The sequence below is a fragment of the Cibotium barometz genome, chromosome 13 (assembly GCF_041138505.1).
Source record: "Cibotium barometz isolate CiBa-2024 chromosome 13, ASM4113850v1, whole genome shotgun sequence".
Classification (NCBI taxonomy): Eukaryota; Viridiplantae; Streptophyta; class Polypodiopsida; order Cyatheales; family Cibotiaceae; genus Cibotium; species Cibotium barometz.
The window spans coordinates 19,728,557-19,747,341 of NC_141058.1; positions in this window are offsets into that span (position 1 = coordinate 19,728,557).

An 18,785-nucleotide genomic window follows, 5' to 3' on the forward strand; every position below is an offset into this window, starting at 1 on the left:
GGCAATATAATCACTTATCAAGATGGACTCTCGTTGAAGATCAGCAAGATCAACCAACAGATCCATATAAAAGAGCCATGGACTCATCCGTTGAGGACCAGCAAGGTCAGTCAACCAGATCCATGCCCGGTTTCACAAAACAACTCTTACTCCTTGTTCCAATATCTTCCTCGACGCACGCGTGGGTATCCTAGGCGACCCAGAGCCCGAGCACCGTATGGTCAGCACCCTCTAGGATCCTTCGCAGGTGACCTAGCGCTTCACTCATAGGCCGCTTCCTTGGTCCCTCATCCACCGTACCGGAAGCTCACCATTTTAATCGAACCGAGGCTGGTCAAGACCTCGGTCGACCTTGCTACGCGAGACGTCCTCCATTGACTCTCCGTCAGCAGTTGCAACTTTATCAGTTAGGTCTCCACGACCTTAATCACAAGACGGTCAAAATGCTTCCCCAGCATTCTTGACATAAAACAGCCATTTACAAACAGCATTTACAAACAGTTTACAAATACAGTTTCTATATTAACTCTCATTTTTCCACATTATCCCTCATTAATCCACATTACTTATTCCACATTCCATGTATATGTGTACTCATCCAATCACCTCCTTTTCCATCTCTTCACTTCAGATTCCTTCACATCACATATCATATATTCACATCCATACATCCACATCCATACATCCACATCCACATCCACATTCACATCCATACATCCACATCTACATGCTTATCTCCATTTTCACATCCTCATTTATACATCCACATCCCATATCCACATTCATACATACACATCCATATATCCACATCTACATCCACATACATACATACATCCACATCCACATTCCACATTCACATCTACATTCACATTCACATACATCCACATCTACATTCACATTCACATACATCCACATCCCCATTCCCATTCACATCTATACATCCACATCTACATCCACATACATACATACATCCACATCCACATTCCACATTCACATCTATACATCCACATCTACATCCACATTCACATACACCCACATCCACATTTCCATTCACATCTATACATCCACATCCATTCACATCTATACATCCACATCTACATCCACATCTACATACATCCACATCCACATTCCCATACATCCTCATCTATACATCCACATACATACATACATCCACATCCACATTCCACATTCACATCTATACATCCACATCTACATCCACATTCACATACATCCACATCCACATTTCCATTCACATCTATACATCCACATCCATTCACATCTATACATCCACATCTACATCCACATTTACATCTATGCATATACATCTTCATGCATATATCCATTTTCATGTTCATACATCCACACTCCCATCTCCATATCCACACATCCACATACATACATCCATTTTTCACATTCCCATTTATATAACCCCATATACCTTCACATCTAATCTTTTACATCACATCCATTCTCGCCCTATCACAACCCATATACATCTTATCCTATCACATACACTTCTTACCTCATCCCCCCATACACATCTTAATTCATCTTATCACATCCTAACTTATTTCATAAGCATCTTATCACCTCTTAACACACCTCTTATCACATCCTATCAACTTCCATACGCATCTTATCAATTCTTATCACATCTCATACACCTCTTATCACATCTTATCACATTTCATATCTTTTTTTTTTTTTTAAAAGAGAATTCTTTTATTTGATATAAGATTTCTCTACACATTTATTTATACATAAATTCCATTTAAGGAGACTAACACTTTCGAAATTAAAATCAATCTTTTATGCATCTTCTTATGCATGATTTCAATTTGGTAGAGAATTATACTTTTAGAATAAAAGAATTTCTCTTATGCATCTAAGTTAAGCATAAAATCCATTTATGAGGAAAATCATACTTTTAGTATAAAAAGAATAACTTTTATGCATACCTATATGCATGAAATCCAATATGATAAAAGTAACACTTTTGATATAAAAATTTTTCCTTTATGCATACTTCTATGCATGAAAATTAAAAATGATAAAAGTAACACTTTTAATATAAAAATTTTCCTTTATGCATACTTCTATGCATGAAAATTAAAAATGATAAAAGTAACACTTTTGATATAAAAATTTTCTTTTATGCATACTTTTATGTATGAAATAAAAATGATAAAAGTAACACTTTTGATATAAAAATTTTCTTTTATGCATACTTTTATGTATGAAATAAAAATGATAAAAGTAACACTTTTGATATAAAAATTTATCCATTATGCATACTTCTATGCATGAAAATAAAAATGGTAAAAATAACACTTTTGATATAAAAATTTATCCTTTATGCATAATATTAAAATTCAATTTCTCCATGATTATAATGAAATTCTTTCAATTAATCTAGGATGATGATTCCTAGAATATGGTAGGAAGTCCTCTTTTTATGCTTTGAATGAAAATTTTTTATGCATAATTTTTATAAAAATTTTGCCATAGCTCCGCTGCTATGACTGATAAATCTCAATTTTTCTAAGGGATAAAGCTTATCATTAAGGAAATAATTAAAATGATTCTCTAATTGGATCCTTAATCCATAATGGATTGAATCATCAATATACATAAACTAAAAGCATAAGAAAAAGCCATTAATTTGGCCTCAAGCATAGCTTAATCTTGGGTTAAGGAAAAGCTTTATGAAAAGCTTGATTTGGATTGAGAATGGGTCATGAGTATGACCATTTCTTGAGTGAGAGAGAGAATTTACATAAGAATCATTAGAATTTAAACATAAATAAAAATTAACTTCAATAGCATTTATTAAATTATGTAACTCTTCACTACTATTCAAACTTCAATAGCATTTAAAAAAAAACCATACCAATTAAACTTCTCAAGCTTGAGAGGGGTTGAGAAGAGAGAAACATTGAGAAATTATAGAAAGATGAATATTCACTAATTACCTTACAACTTGCTTGATTCTTTGTTCACGGTAGAGGCCCCCAACCAATCAATTGGTTAAGTATGTTGATGGAGCCACTAATTGGGATTAAAGAAAGAGGGAAGCTCCAAAAACTAGTGAATTATTAAATGAATTCACAGTTCTTGGCTTAGGTGGAGTAGAGTAACGATGCATAAACACTATATATTTTTCAACAAGGGGGAGGCTTCTATTTATAGGGAAAATTGAGCTCCTAACCAAACAAACTGATTCTAGAATTTTCTAAATCAGTTTGGTCAATTTTTGACCATTTTTAGGTCAGTTAAGCTAACTTTTTGGAACTAGATTTGAATGAGGAGAGAGGAGAGATGAAATATCTCAATTTTTATGAGTTTAAAACTCATTCAAGCATGTGAAATATGCACCTCCTTTAAAGAACTCCCCTTCCTTACATATGTGTCATAATGGAATCATTTTAATATTGCTCATAGTTTTTTAACTAATAAACCTTGTACATTTTCAACTCTTCATCTTATGTGAAATATGCACCTTCTTTAAAGAACTCCCCTTCCTTACATATGTCATACTTTTAATATTGCTCATAATTTTTTACTAATAAACCTTGTACATTTTCAACTCTTCATCTTATGTGAAATATGCACCTCCTTTAAAGAATTCCCCTTCCTTACATATGTGTCATAATGGAATCATTTTAATATTGCTCATAGTTTTTTACTAATAAACCTTGTACATTTTCAACTCTTCATCTTATGTGAGCATTTACTCATTTTTGGATACCCAAAATATCTCATATTTTTAATATTGCTCATAGTTTTTTACTAATAAACCTTGTACATTTTCAACTCTTCACCTTATGTGAGCATTTACTCATTTTTGGGTATCTTCTTTTTACAAATTGGATTTATCTACTCCCTACACATGGATTGATGCTATTGGCCCATAGGAACCTTAATTGGACCATAGTCTAAAGATTTCTGAAAATCTAGACCCTTAGACTAAGGTTCTTTATACCTATTTCCAATTAATTCCAATTGCACATTGGAAAATTCTTTTTGAATTTCTGTTTCAGGGGAACTCATCTGAATTATAAGAGATATTTTTCTATCCAAAAATATTCAAAATCTGAATATTCTCTCTCTAGAATATTTTCTCTCTCTAAGCTAAAATAGTTAGAAACAAGGTCTTTATATTTCTGAAGAGGGGTTGATTACAGGGGAAGATACTAGACGTCAAAAAGGGGTTGGGAGAGGAATCTTACATTCTACCCCACTTAAAAAACGCGAGATGTCCTCATCTCGCAGGTGGAGTATGATTTCTTTCATCACATCTTCTTCTTCTTCAATCACATTCAACTTTACGCCTTGGAAGTGGACGGTCGATTTTTCCCTGGTATTCTGCTGGAGTATGGATGACTTGAGAACTGTCGGTTAAGTCCTTGGTTTTTCAATTGCAGTAAAGATCTGCCCTTCTTTCCTCTTCTACTTCTTCTGAAATTGTGACTGCTCTGGCTGCTGCAGTCTGAGGTGGAATTCTTTCTCTTTGGTTGCCCCTGTTCTGGAAAGGAGTTCTAAGGTTATTCTGGGTAGAGGCAGATGGTTGATTTGGAGTTCTTCTGGGGTTACCCTGGCTTGGGTGAGACGGACCCTGATTAGACTGGTATGAAGGAATTGGTCTCTGAATTCGGGGTCCTAGACTTCCCTGTCCCCTTGACATGGCAGGAGTTGGGCAGTCTTTTAACTGATGACCAAAACCTTGGCATCCAAAACACCGGTTCTCACTTCTGGGCTCATTGTTCTGCATCCTTAAAATAGATGGTCCTCCTGAGAAAGTATTTTGGGGGAAGGATCTTCCTTCACTTTGGAATCTTCCTGCATCTTGATTCTGAATCGGTCCTTGCTGCCTCTTTGGAGGTGGAAAGTTTGAAGTACCTTCCTGGGCTTGGAATCTTTTAAAGTTAGAGGGTGCAGGTTTTGGCGGGACCTTTACTACAAAGGCTTTGGCAAAATCCTTTGCCATTTTTACTGCTTCAGCCATGGACACTGGTTTGGCATTTTTGACCAGTGTGTCCAAAGGTTCGTTCATTGCCCGAATGAACGTGGCCATGAGCTGTTCTTCATCTAGAGGTGGTGAGTATTTGAGTAGAAGAGCAAAGGCCTGGTGATATTCTTCAATGGTTTTGTTCTCCTGCTTTAGTTCTAAAAATTCGTTCATTTTGGTTTCCAAAAATCCAGGGGGACAGAATCTCTTTCTCAAATAGTTTTTTAGGTCATTCCAAGATTGGGTATTTCTATTTAGACGGTTGGTGTCACAGTGGTTCCTCCATGCTACCCTGGCTGTTTCCACTATTTTCAACCGGCCAAGAGCTATTTTGCTCAGCTCATTATAACCTGTGACGTCAAAATACTCTTCCATGGCTTCCACCCATTTCTCCACAGTCTCACCTAGGTTCTCCCCTTCTCCTTTGAAGGGTCCTGGTTGAGTCCTATGAAGAGCCTTGCGAACATCAAGATCAAGTTCGTTATCTTCAGTGATGACAGGGTCTGGCTGCTGACGGCTACGATTTCCTCGTCTCATGATTCTGTCAAAAATTTATATATTAGAGAGAGAATAGTTATAAGATTAGAGAGGAGATTCTTATTTTTGAATACCTCAAAAACTGGGGAGAATTCTTACATTCCCAACTGTGAGATCCCTGTTCCCACCGCGCAACGGATTCGGGGTACTAGCAGCGGAAGTAGCACTTCTTGCGCGAGGCAGGGTCCCACACTCGGGGCCTCGTCCACGGATATCCGGACAAAAGACTAATCCGTCGGTTTTTTTTTTTCCAAAACCAGACCCGGAAAAACTTCCTTTATCCGAAAAGCACGGGCGATTCCACCAGGATAATTTTTTACTCTAACGTAGTCAAAACTCTTACTGATCAAACAGATCCGACTGCATCTATAAAGATACTTGGTCAGATCAAGGAAGAAACTTGCACTTGGATCATTGGGATCAACGCTTTTTTCCCCACCAAGGAGGCACAGCCGTTGATTCCTATCCATAGAACAATTACTATCCGGGATTTACTTTATCTATCGTAATAACAGAAATTGAGTCTCGATTTACGGATCCATCAGTCCAGCCTAACCCCATCCGATCCCATGGGTTAGCCAACCGCCCAACCACTGTAGTGATGGGATCCAATTTGGAATTTGGTTAGGTTTTGTCCCGGGTACCAAGGAAAAGAGTTCCAAGGCCCCCTAGCCGGAATTTCATGCAAACATAAAACTAGCCACACCACTTACACACCCAATATGAAAATTGCCTTTTTCTTAGCATCAGCTAACTTTAAAACAATCCTTTAATGAAACCATAGTACCACTGATCACAATCTCCCAAATTATCCAGTTGATTCATAATTTCCCATCATTCCTTCATCAGAGTATCTATGGCATCATTGGCAACTAGAACGCTCACCACTTGTCCACACAGGGGCCGTTTCAATAGTTCCTAGCCCATAATACTCAACAATATAATCACTTATCAAGATGGACTCTCGTTGAAGATCAGCAAGATCAACCAACAGATCCATATAAAAGAGCCATGGACTCATCCGTTGAGGACCAGCAAGGTCAGTCAACCAGATCCATGCCCGGTTCCAGAAAACAACTCTTACTCCTTGTTCCAATATCTTCCTCGACGCACGCGTGGGTATCCTGGGCGACCCAGAGCCCGAGCACCGTATGGTCAGCACCCTCTAGGATCCTTCGCAGGTGACCTAGCGCTTCACTCATAGGCCGCTTCCTTGGTCCCTCATCCACCGTACCGGAAGCTCACCATTTTAATCGAACCGAGGCTGGTCAAGACCTCGGCCGACCTTGCTACGCGAGACGTCCTCCATTGACTCTCCGTCAGCAGTTGCAACTTTATCAGTTAGGTCTCCACGACCTTAATCACAAGACGGTCAAAATGCTTTCCCAGCATTCTTGACATAAAACAGCCATTTACAAACAGCATTTACAAACAGTTTACAAATACAATTTCTATATTAACTCTCATTTTTCCACATTATCCCTCATGCAATCCACATTTCATTTATATGTGTACTCATCCAATCATATCATTTTCCATCTCTTCACTTCAGATTCCTTCACATCACATATCATATATTCACATCCATATCCACATCCATACATCCACATCCACATCCACATTCACATCCATACATCCACATCTACATGCTTATCTTCATTTTCACATCCTCATTTATACATCCACATCCCATATCCACATTCATACGTACACATCCATATCCACATCCATATCCGCATTCATACATACACATCCATATCCACATCCACATGCATACATTCATTATCACGTCCTCATTCATACATCCACATCCACATACATACATACATACATCCACATCCACATCCACATTCTCATTCACATCTATACATCCATATCTACATGCACATTCACATCCATACATCCACATCTATATCCTCATTCACATCCATACATCCACATTCATGCATCCACATCTACATGCCTACATCCATACATACACATCCACATTTACATCCATGCATCCACATCCACATCCTCATTCACATCCATACATCCACATTCATACATCCACATCCACATCCACATTCACATCCATACATCCACATCTACATGCTTATCTCCATTTTCACATCCTCATTTATACATCCACATCCCATATCTACATTCATACATACACATCCATATCCACATCCACATGCATACATACATCCACATCCACATTCCCATTCACATATATACATCCATATCTACATGCACATTCACATCCATACTTCCACATCTATATCCTCATTCACATCCATACATCCACATTCATGCATCCACATCTACATGCTTATCTCCATTTTCACATCCTCATTTATACATCCACATCCCATATCCACATTCATACATACACATCCATATCCACATCCACATGCATACATACATCCACATCCACATTCCCATTCACATATATACATCCATATCTACATGCACATTCACATCCATACATCCACATCTATATCCTCATTCACATCCATACATCCACATTCATGCATCCACATCTACATGCTTATCTCCATTTTCACATCCTCATTTATACATCCACATCCCATATCCACATTCATACATACACATCCATATCCACATCCACATGCATACATACATCCACATCCACATTCCCATTCACATATATACATCCATATCTACATGTACTTTCACATCCATACATCCACATCTATATCCTCATTCACATCCATACATCCACATTCATGCATCCACATCTACATGCATACATCCATACATCCACATCCACATTTACATCCATGCATCCACATCTACATCCTCATTCACATCCATACATCCACATTCATACATCCATACATCCACATCCACATCCACATTCACATCCATACATCCACATCCACATCCATACATCCACATCCACATCCACATTCACATCCATACATCCACATTCATACATCCACATCCACATCCACATGCATCTTATCATATCTTATCACTTCCCATATCTTTTATGCATACCTATATGCATGAAATTCAATTATGCTAAAAGTAACACTTTTATAATAAAATATTCAACTTTTATGCATACCTCTATGCATGAAATCCAATATGATAAAAGTAACACTTTTGATATAAAAAAAATATCCTTTATGCATACTTCTATGCATGAAAATTAAAAATGATAAAAGTAACACTTTTGATATAAAAAATTTTCCTTTATGCATCCTTCTATGCATGAAAATTAAAAATGATAAAAATAACACTTTTAATATAAAAAAATTATCCTTTATGCATACTTCTATGCATGAAAATTAAAAATGATAAAAGTATCACTTTTGATATAAAAATTTTCCTTTATGCATACTTCTATGCATGAAAAATTAAAAAATGATAAAAGTAACACTTTTGATATAAAAAAATTATCCTTTATGCATGATATTAAAATTCAATTTCTCCATGATTATAATGAAATTCTTTCAATTAATCTAGGATGATAATTCCTAGAATATGGTAGGAAGTCCTCTTTTTATGCTTTGAATGAAATTATTTTATGCATAATTTTTATAAAAATTTTGCCATAGCTCCGCTGCTATGACTGATAAATCTCAATTTTTTCTAAGGGATAAAGCTTATCATTAAGGAAATAATTAAAATGATCTCTAATTGGATCATTAATCTATAGTGGATTGAATCATCAATATGCATAAACTAAAAGCATAGAAAAAAGCCATTAAATTGGCCTCAAGCATAGCTTAATCTTGGGTTAAGGAAAAGCTTTATGAAAAGCTTGATTTGGATTGAGAACGGGTCATGAGTATGACCATTTCTTGAGTGAGAGAGAGAATTTACATAAAAATCATTAGAATTTAAACATAAATGAAAATTAACTTCAATAGCATTTATTAACTTATGTAACTCTTCACTACTATTCAAACTTCAATAGTATTTAAAAAAAAACCATACCAATTAAACTTCTCAAGCTTGAGAGGGGTTGAGAAGAGAGAAACATTGAGAAATTATAGAAAGATCAATATTCACTAATTACCTTACAACTTGCTTGATTCTTTGTTCACGGTAGAGGCCCCCAACCAATCAATTGGTTAAGTATGTTGATGGAGCCACTAATGGGGATTGAAGAAAGAGGGAAGCTCCAAAAACTAGTGAATTATTAAATGAATTCACAGTTCTTGGCTTAGGTGGAGTAGAGTAACGATGCATAAACACTAACTATTTTTCAACAAGGGGGAGGCTTCTATTTATAGGAAAAATTGAGCTCCTAACCAAACAAACTGATTCTAGAATTTTCTAAATCAGTTTGGTCAATATTTGACCATTTTTAGGTCAGTTAAGCTAACTTTTTGGAACTAGACTTGAATGAGGAGAGAGGAGAGATGAAATATCTCAATTTTTATGAGTTTAAAACTCATTCAAGCATGTGAAATATGCACCTCCTTTAAAGAACTCCCCTTCCTTACATATGTGTCATAATGGAATCATTTTAATATTGCTCATAGTTTTTTTTTACTAATAAACCTTGTACATTTTCAACTCTTCATCTTATGTGAAATATGCACCTCCTTTAAAGAATTCCCCTTCCTTACATATGTGTCATAATGGAATCATTTTAAAATTGCTCATAGTTTTTTACTAATAAACCTTGTACATTTTCAACTCTTCATCTTATGTGAAATATGCACCTCCTTTAAAGAATTCCCCTTCCTTACATATGTGTCATAATGGCATCATTTTAATATTGCTCATAGTTTTTTACTAATAAACCTTGTACATTTTCAACTCTTCACCTTATGTGAGCATTTACTCATTTTTGGGTATCTTCTTTTTTTACAAATTTGGATTTATCTCTTCCCTACACATGGATTGATGCTATTGGCCCATAGGAACCTTAATTGGACCATAGTCTAAAGATTTCTGAAAATCTAGACCCTTAGACTAAGGTTCTTTATACCTATTTCCAATTAATTTCAATTGCACATTGGAAAATTCTTTTTGAATTTCTATTTCAGGGGAACTCATCTGAATTATAAGAGATATTTTTCTATCCAAAAATATTCAAAATCTGAATATTCTCTCTCTAGAATATTTTTCTCTCTCTAGGCTAAAACAGATAGAAACAAGGTCTTTATATTTCTGAAGAGGGTTGATTACAGGGGAAGATACTAGACATCAAAAAGGGGTTGGGGGAGGAATCTTACATTCTACCCCACTTAAAAAACGCGAGATGTCCTCATCTCGCAACTTGTGATAATTTCGCAAGATTCACGAATATGAGACTTAGAGAAAAATTTTAATCAAGATTAACCACCAAGAAACGTCTTAAAGAGAGCAAGATTCAAAACAAGAACAAGATTTAAACTTTATCACAAGTTGCGAGATGAGGACATCTCGCGTTTTTTAAGTGGGGTAGAATGTAAGATTCCTCCCCCAACCCCTTTTTGATGTCTAGTATCTTCCCCTGTAATCAACCCTCTTCAGAAATATAAAGACCTTGTTTCTATCTGTTTTAGCCTAGAGAGAGAAAAATATTCTAGAGAGAGAATATTCAGATTTTGAATATTTTTGGATAGAAAAATATCTCTTATAATTCAGATGAGTTCCCCTGAAATAGAAATTCAAAAAGAATTTTCCAATGTGCAATTGAAATTAATTGGAAATAGGTATAAAGAACCTTAGTCTAAGGGTCTAGATTTTCAGAAATCTTTAGACTATGGTCCAATTAAGGTTCCTATGGGCCAATAGCATCAATCCATGTGTAGGGAAGAGATAAATCCAAATTTGTAAAAAAAGAAGATACCCAAAAATGAGTAAATGCTCACATAAGGTGAAGAGTTGAAAATGTACAAGGTTTATTAGTAAAAAACTATGAGCAATATTAAAATGATGCCATTATGACACATATGTAAGGAAGGGGAATTCTTTAAAGGAGGTGCATATTTCACATAAGATGAAGAGTTGAAAATGTACAAGGTTTATTAGTAAAAAACTATGAGCAATTTTAAAATGATTCCATTATGACACATATGTAAGGAAGGGGAATTCTTTAAAGGAGGTGCATATTTCACATAAGATGAAGAGTTGAAAATGTACAAGGTTTATTAGTAAAAAAAAACTATGAGCAATATTAAAATGATTCCATTATGACACATATGTAAGGAAGGGGAGTTCTTTAAAGGAGGTGCATATTTCACATGCTTGAATGAGTTTTAAACTCATAAAAATTGAGATATTTCATCTCTCCTCTCTCCTCATTCAAGTCTAGTTCCAAAAAGTTAGCTTAACTGACCTAAAAATGGTCAAATATTGACCAAACTGATTTAGAAAATTCTAGAATCAGTTTGTTTGGTTAGGAGCTCAATTTTTCCTATAAATAGAAGCCTCCCCCTTGTTGAAAAATAGTTAGTGTTTATGCATCGTTACTCTACTCCACCTAAGCCAAGAACTGTGAATTCATTTAATAATTCACTAGTTTTTGGAGCTTCCCTCTTTCTTCAATCCCCATTAGTGGCTCCATCAACATACTTAACCAATTGATTGGTTGGGGGCCTCTACCGTGAACAAAGAATCAAGCAAGTTGTAAGGTAATTAGTGAATATTGATCTTTCTATAATTTCTCAATGTTTCTCTCTTCTCAACCCCTCTCAAGCTTGAGAAGTTTAATTGGTATGGTTTTTTTTTAAATACTATTGAAGTTTGAATAGTAGTGAAGAGTTACATAAGTTAATAAATGCTATTGAAGTTAATTTTCATTTATGTTTAAATTCTAATGATTTTTATGTAAATTCTCTCTCTCACTCAAGAAATGGTCATACTCATGACCCGTTCTCAATCCAAATCAAGCTTTTCATAAAGCTTTTCCTTAACCCAAGATTAAGCTATGCTTGAGGCCAATTTAATGGCTTTTTTCTATGCTTTTAGTTTATGCATATTGATGATTCAATCCACTATAGATTAATGATCCAATTAGAGATCATTTTAATTATTTCCTTAATGATAAGCTTTATCCCTTAGAAAAAATTGAGATTTATCAGTCATAGCAGCGGAGCTATGGCAAAATTTTTATAAAAATTATGCATAAAATAATTTCATTCAAAGCATAAAAAGAGGACTTCCTACCATATTCTAGGAATTATCATCCTAGATTAATTGAAAGAATTTCATTATAATCATGGAGAAATTGAATTTTAATATCATGCATAAAGGATAATTTTTTTATATCAAAAGTGTTACTTTTATCATTTTTTAATTTTTCATGCATAGAAGTATGCATAAAGGAAAATTTTTATATCAAAAGTGATACTTTTATCATTTTTAATTTTCATGCATAGAAGTATGCATAAAGGATAATTTTTTTATATTAAAAGTGTTATTTTTATCATTTTTAATTTTCATGCATAGAAGGATGCATAAAGGAAAATTTTTTATATCAAAAGTGTTACTTTTATCATTTTTAATTTTCATGCATAGAAGTATGCATAAAGGATATTTTTTTTATATCAAAAGTGTTACTTTTATCATATTGGATTTCATGCATAGAGGTATGCATAAAAGTTGAATATTTTATTATAAAAGTGTTACTTTTAGCATAATTGAATTTCATGCATATAGGTATGCATAAAAGATATGGGAAGTGATAAGATATGATAAGATGCATGTGGATGTGGATGTGGATGTATGAATGTGGATGTATGGATGTGAATGTGGATGTGGATGTGGATGTATGGATGTGGATGTGGATGTATGGATGTGAATGTGGATGTGGATGTGGATGTATGGATGTATGAATGTGGATGTATGGATGTGAATGAGGATGTAGATGTGGATGCATGGATGTAAATGTGGATGTGGATGTATGGATGTATGCATGTAGATGTGGATGCATGAATGTGGATGTATGGATGTGAATGAGGATATAGATGTGGATGTATGGATGTGAAAGTACATGTAGATATGGATGTATATATGTGAATGGGAATGTGGATGTGGATGTATGTATGCATGTGGATGTGGATATGGATGTGTATGTATGAATGTGGATATGGGATGTGGATGTATAAATGAGGATGTGAAAATGGAGATAAGCATGTAGATGTGGATGCATGAATGTGGATGTATGGATGTGAATGAGGATATAGATGTGGATGTATGGATGTGAATGTGCATGTAGATATGGATGTATATATGTGAATGGGAATGTGGATGTGGATGTATGTATGCATGTGGATGTGGATATGGATGTGTATGTATGAATGTGGATATGGGATGTGGATGTATAAATGAGGATGTGAAAATGGAGATAAGCATGTAGATGTGGATGCATGAATGTGGATGTATGGATGTGAATGAGGATATAGATGTGGAAGTATGGATGTGAATGTGCATGTAGATATGGATGTATATATGTGAATGGGAATGTGGATGTGGATGTATGTATGCATGTGGATGTGGATATGGATGTGTATGTATGAATGTAGATATGGGATGTGGATGTATAAATGAGGATGTGAAAATGGAGATAAGCATGTAGATGTGGATGTATGGATGTGAATGTGGATGTGGATGTGGATGTATGAATGTGGATGTATGGATGTGAATGAGGATGTGGATGTGGATGCATGGATGTAAATGTGGATGTGTATGTATGGATGTAGGCATGTAGATGTGGATGCATGAATGTGGATGTATGGATGTGAATGAGGATATAGATGTGGATGTATGGATGTGAATGTGCATGTAGATATGGATGTATAGATGTGAATGAGAATGTGGATGTGGATGTGGATGTATGTATGTATGTATGTGGATGTGGATGTATGAATGAGGACGTGATAATGAATGTATGCATGTGGATGTGGATATGGATGTGTATGTATGAATGCGGATATGGATGTGGATATGGATGTGTACGTATGAATGTGGATATGGGATGTGGATGTATAAATGAGGATGTGAAAATGAAGATAAGCATGTAGATGTGGATGTATGGATGTGAATGTGGATGTGGATGTGGATGTATGGATGTGGATATGGATGTGAATATATGATATGTGATGTGAAGGAATCTGAAGTGAAGAGATGGAAAATGATATGATTGGATGAGTACACATATAAATGAAATGTGGATTGCATGAGGGATAATGTGGAAAAATGAGAGTTAATATAGAAATTGTATTTGTAAACTGTTTGTAAATGCTGTTTGTAAATGGCTGTTTTATGTCAAGAATGCTGGGAAAGCATTTTGACCGTCTTGTGATTAAGGTCGTGGAGACCTAACTGATAAAGTTGCAACTGCTGACGGAGAGTCAATGGAGGACGTCTCGCGTAGCAAGGTCGGCCGAGGTCTTGACCAGCCTCGGTTCGATTAAAATGGTGAGCTTCCGGTACGGTGGATGAGGGACCAAGGAAGCGGCCTATGAGTGAAGCGCTAGGTCACCTGCGAAGGATCCTAGAGGGTGCTGACCATACGGTGCTCGGGCTCTGGGTCGCCCAGGATACCCACGCGTGCGTCGAGGAAGATATTGGAACAAGGAGTAAGAGTTGTTTTCTGGAACCGGGCATGGATCTGGTTGACTGACCTTGCTGGTCCTCAACGGATGAGTCCATGGCTCTTTTATATGGATCTGTTGGTTGATCTTGCTGATCTTCAACGAGAGTCCATCTTGATAAGTGATTATATTGTTGAGTATTATGGGCTAGGAACTATTGAAACGGCCCCTGTGTGGACAGGTGGTGAGCGTTCTAGTTGCCAATGATGCCATAGATACTCTGATGAAGGAATGATGGAAAATTATGAATCAACTGGATAATTTGGGAGATTGTGATCAGTGGTACTATGGTTTCATTAAAGGATTGTTTTAAAGTTAGCTGATGCTAAGAAAAAGGCAATTTTCATATTGGGTGTGTAAGTGGTGTGGCTAGTTTTATGTTTGCATGAAATTCCGGCTAGGGGGCCTTGGAACTCTTTTCCTTGGTACCCGGGACAAAACCTAACCAAATTCCAAATTGGATCCCATCACTACAGTGGTTGGGCGGTTGGCTAACCCATGGGATCGGATGGGGTTAGGCTGGACTGATGGATCCGTAAATCGAGACTCAATTTCTGTTATTACGATAGATAAAGTAAATCCCGGATAGTAATTGTTCTATGGATAGGAATCAACGGCTGTGCCTCCTTGGTGGGGAAAAAAGCGTTGATCCCAATGATCCAAGTGCAAGTTTCTTCCTTGATCTGACCAAGTATCTTTATAGATGCAGTCGGATCTGTTTGATCAGTAAGAGTTTTGACTACGTTAGAGTAAAAAATTATCCTGGTGGAATCGCCCGTGCTTTTCGGATAAAGGAAGTTTTTCCGGGTCTGGTTTTGGAAAAAAAAAACCGACGGATTAGTCTTTTGTCCGGATATCCGTGGACGAGGCCCCGAGTGTGGGACCCTGCCTCGCGCAAGAAGTGCTACTTCCGCTGCTAGTACCCCGAATCCGTTGCGCGGTGGGAACAGGGATCTCATACTGTAAGATCCCTGTTCCCACCGAGCAACGGATTCGGGGTACTGGCAGCGGAAGTAGCGCTTCTCGCGCGGGACAGGGGTCTCACACTCGGGGCCTCGCCCACGGATATCCGGATAAGAGACTAATCCGTCGGTTGTTCCAAAACCGAACCCGGAAAAACTTTCTTAACCGGAAGCACGGGCGATTCCACCAGGATAACTTTTTACTCTAACGTAGTCAAGATCATTTCTGATCGAGATGATCCAATTACATCTATAAGATACTTAGTCAGTTCAAGGAAGAAACTTGCACTTGGATCATTGGGATCAGCGCTTTTTTCCCCATTCAAGAGGCACAGCCGTTGATTCCTATCCATAGAACAGTTACTGTCCGGGATTTTTTTTTTTCTATCGTAAAAACAAAAGTTTGAGTCTCGATTTACGGATCCATCAGTCCAGCCTAACCCCATCCGATCCCATGGGTTAGCCAACCGCCCAACCACTGTAGTGATGGGATCCAATTTGGAATTTGGTTAGGTTTTGTCCCGGGTACCAAGGAAAAGAGTTCCAAGGCCCCCTAGCCGGAATTTCATGCAAACATAAAACTAGCCACACCACTTACACACCCAATATGAAAATTGCCTTTTTCTTAGTATCAGCTAACTTTAAAACAATCCTTTAATGAAACCATAGTACCACTGATCACAATCTCCCAAATTATCCAGTTGATTCATAATTTCCCATCATTCCTTCATCAGAGTATCTATGGCATCATTGGCAACTAGAACGCTCACCACTTGTCCACACAGGGGCCGTTTCAATAGTTCCTAGCCCATAATACTCAACAATATAATCACTTATCAAGATGGACTCTCGTTGAAGATCAGCAAGATCAACCAACAGATCCATATAAAAGAGCCATGGACTCATCCGTTGAGGACCAGCAAGGTCAGTCAACCAGATCCATGCCCGGTTCTAGAAAACAACTCTTACTCCTTGTTCCAATATCTTCCTCGACGCACGCGTGGGTATCCTGGGCGACCCAGAGCCCGAGCACCGTATGGTCAGCACCCTCTAGGATCCTTCGCAGGTGACCTAGCGCTTCACTCATAGGCCGCTTCCTTGGTCCCTCATCCACCGTACCGGAAGCTCACCATTTTAATCGAACCGAGGCTGGTCAAGACCTCGGCCGACCTTGCTACGCGAGACGTCCTCCATTGACTCTCCGTCAGCAGTTGCAACTTTATCAGTTAGGTCTCCACGACCTTAATCACAAGACGGTCAAAATGCTTTCCCAGCATTCTTGACATAAAACAGCCATTTACAAACAGCATTTACAAACAGTTTACAAATACAATTTCTATATTAACTCTCATTTTTCCACATTATCCCTCATGCAATCCACATTACTTATTCCACATTTCATTTATATGTGTACTCATCCAATCATATCATTTTCCATCTCTTCACTTCAGATTCCTTCACATCACATATCATATATTCACATCCATATCCACATCCATACATCCACATCCACATCCACATTCACATCCATACATCCACATCTACATGCTTATCTCCATTTTCACATCCTCATTTATACATCCACATCCCATATCCACATTCATACATACACATCCATATCCACATCCATATCCGCATTCATACATACACATCCATATCCACATCCACATGCATACATTCATTATCACGTCCTCATTCATACATCCACATCCACATACATACATACATACATCCACATCCACATCCACATTCTCATTCACATCTATACATCCATATCTACATGCACATTCACATCCATACATCCACATCTATATCCTCATTCACATCCATACATCCACATTCATGCATCCACATCTACATGCCTACATCCATATATACAAATCCACATTTACATCCATGCATCCACATCCACATCCTCATTCACATCCATACATCCACATTCATACATCCACATCCACACCCACATTCACATCCATACATCCACATCTACATGCTTATCTCCATTTTCACATCCTCATTTATACATCCACATCCCATATCCACATTCATACATACACATCCATATCCACATCCACATGCATACATACATCCACATCCACATTCCCATTCACATATATACATCCATATCTACATGCACATTCACATCCATACATCCACATCTATATCCTCATTCACATCCATACATCCACATTCATGCATCCACATCTACATGCCTACATCCATACATACACATCCACATTTACATCCATGCATCCACATCTACATCCTCATTCACATCCATACATCCACATTCATACATCCATACATCCACATTCATACATCCACATCCACATCCACATTCACATCCATACATCCACATTCATACATCCACATCCACATCCATACATACATCCACATCCACATTCCCATTCACATATATACATCCATATCTACATGCACATTCACATCCATACATCCACATCTATATCCTCATTCACATCCATACATCCACATTCATGCATCCACATCTACATGCCTACATCCATACATACACATCCACATTTACATCCATGCATCCACATCTACATCCTCATTCACATCCATACATCCACATTCATACATCCATACATCCACATTCATACATCCACATCCACATCCACATTCACATCCATACATCCACATTCATACATCCACATCCACATCCATACATCCACATTCATACATCCACATCCACATCCACATTCACATCCA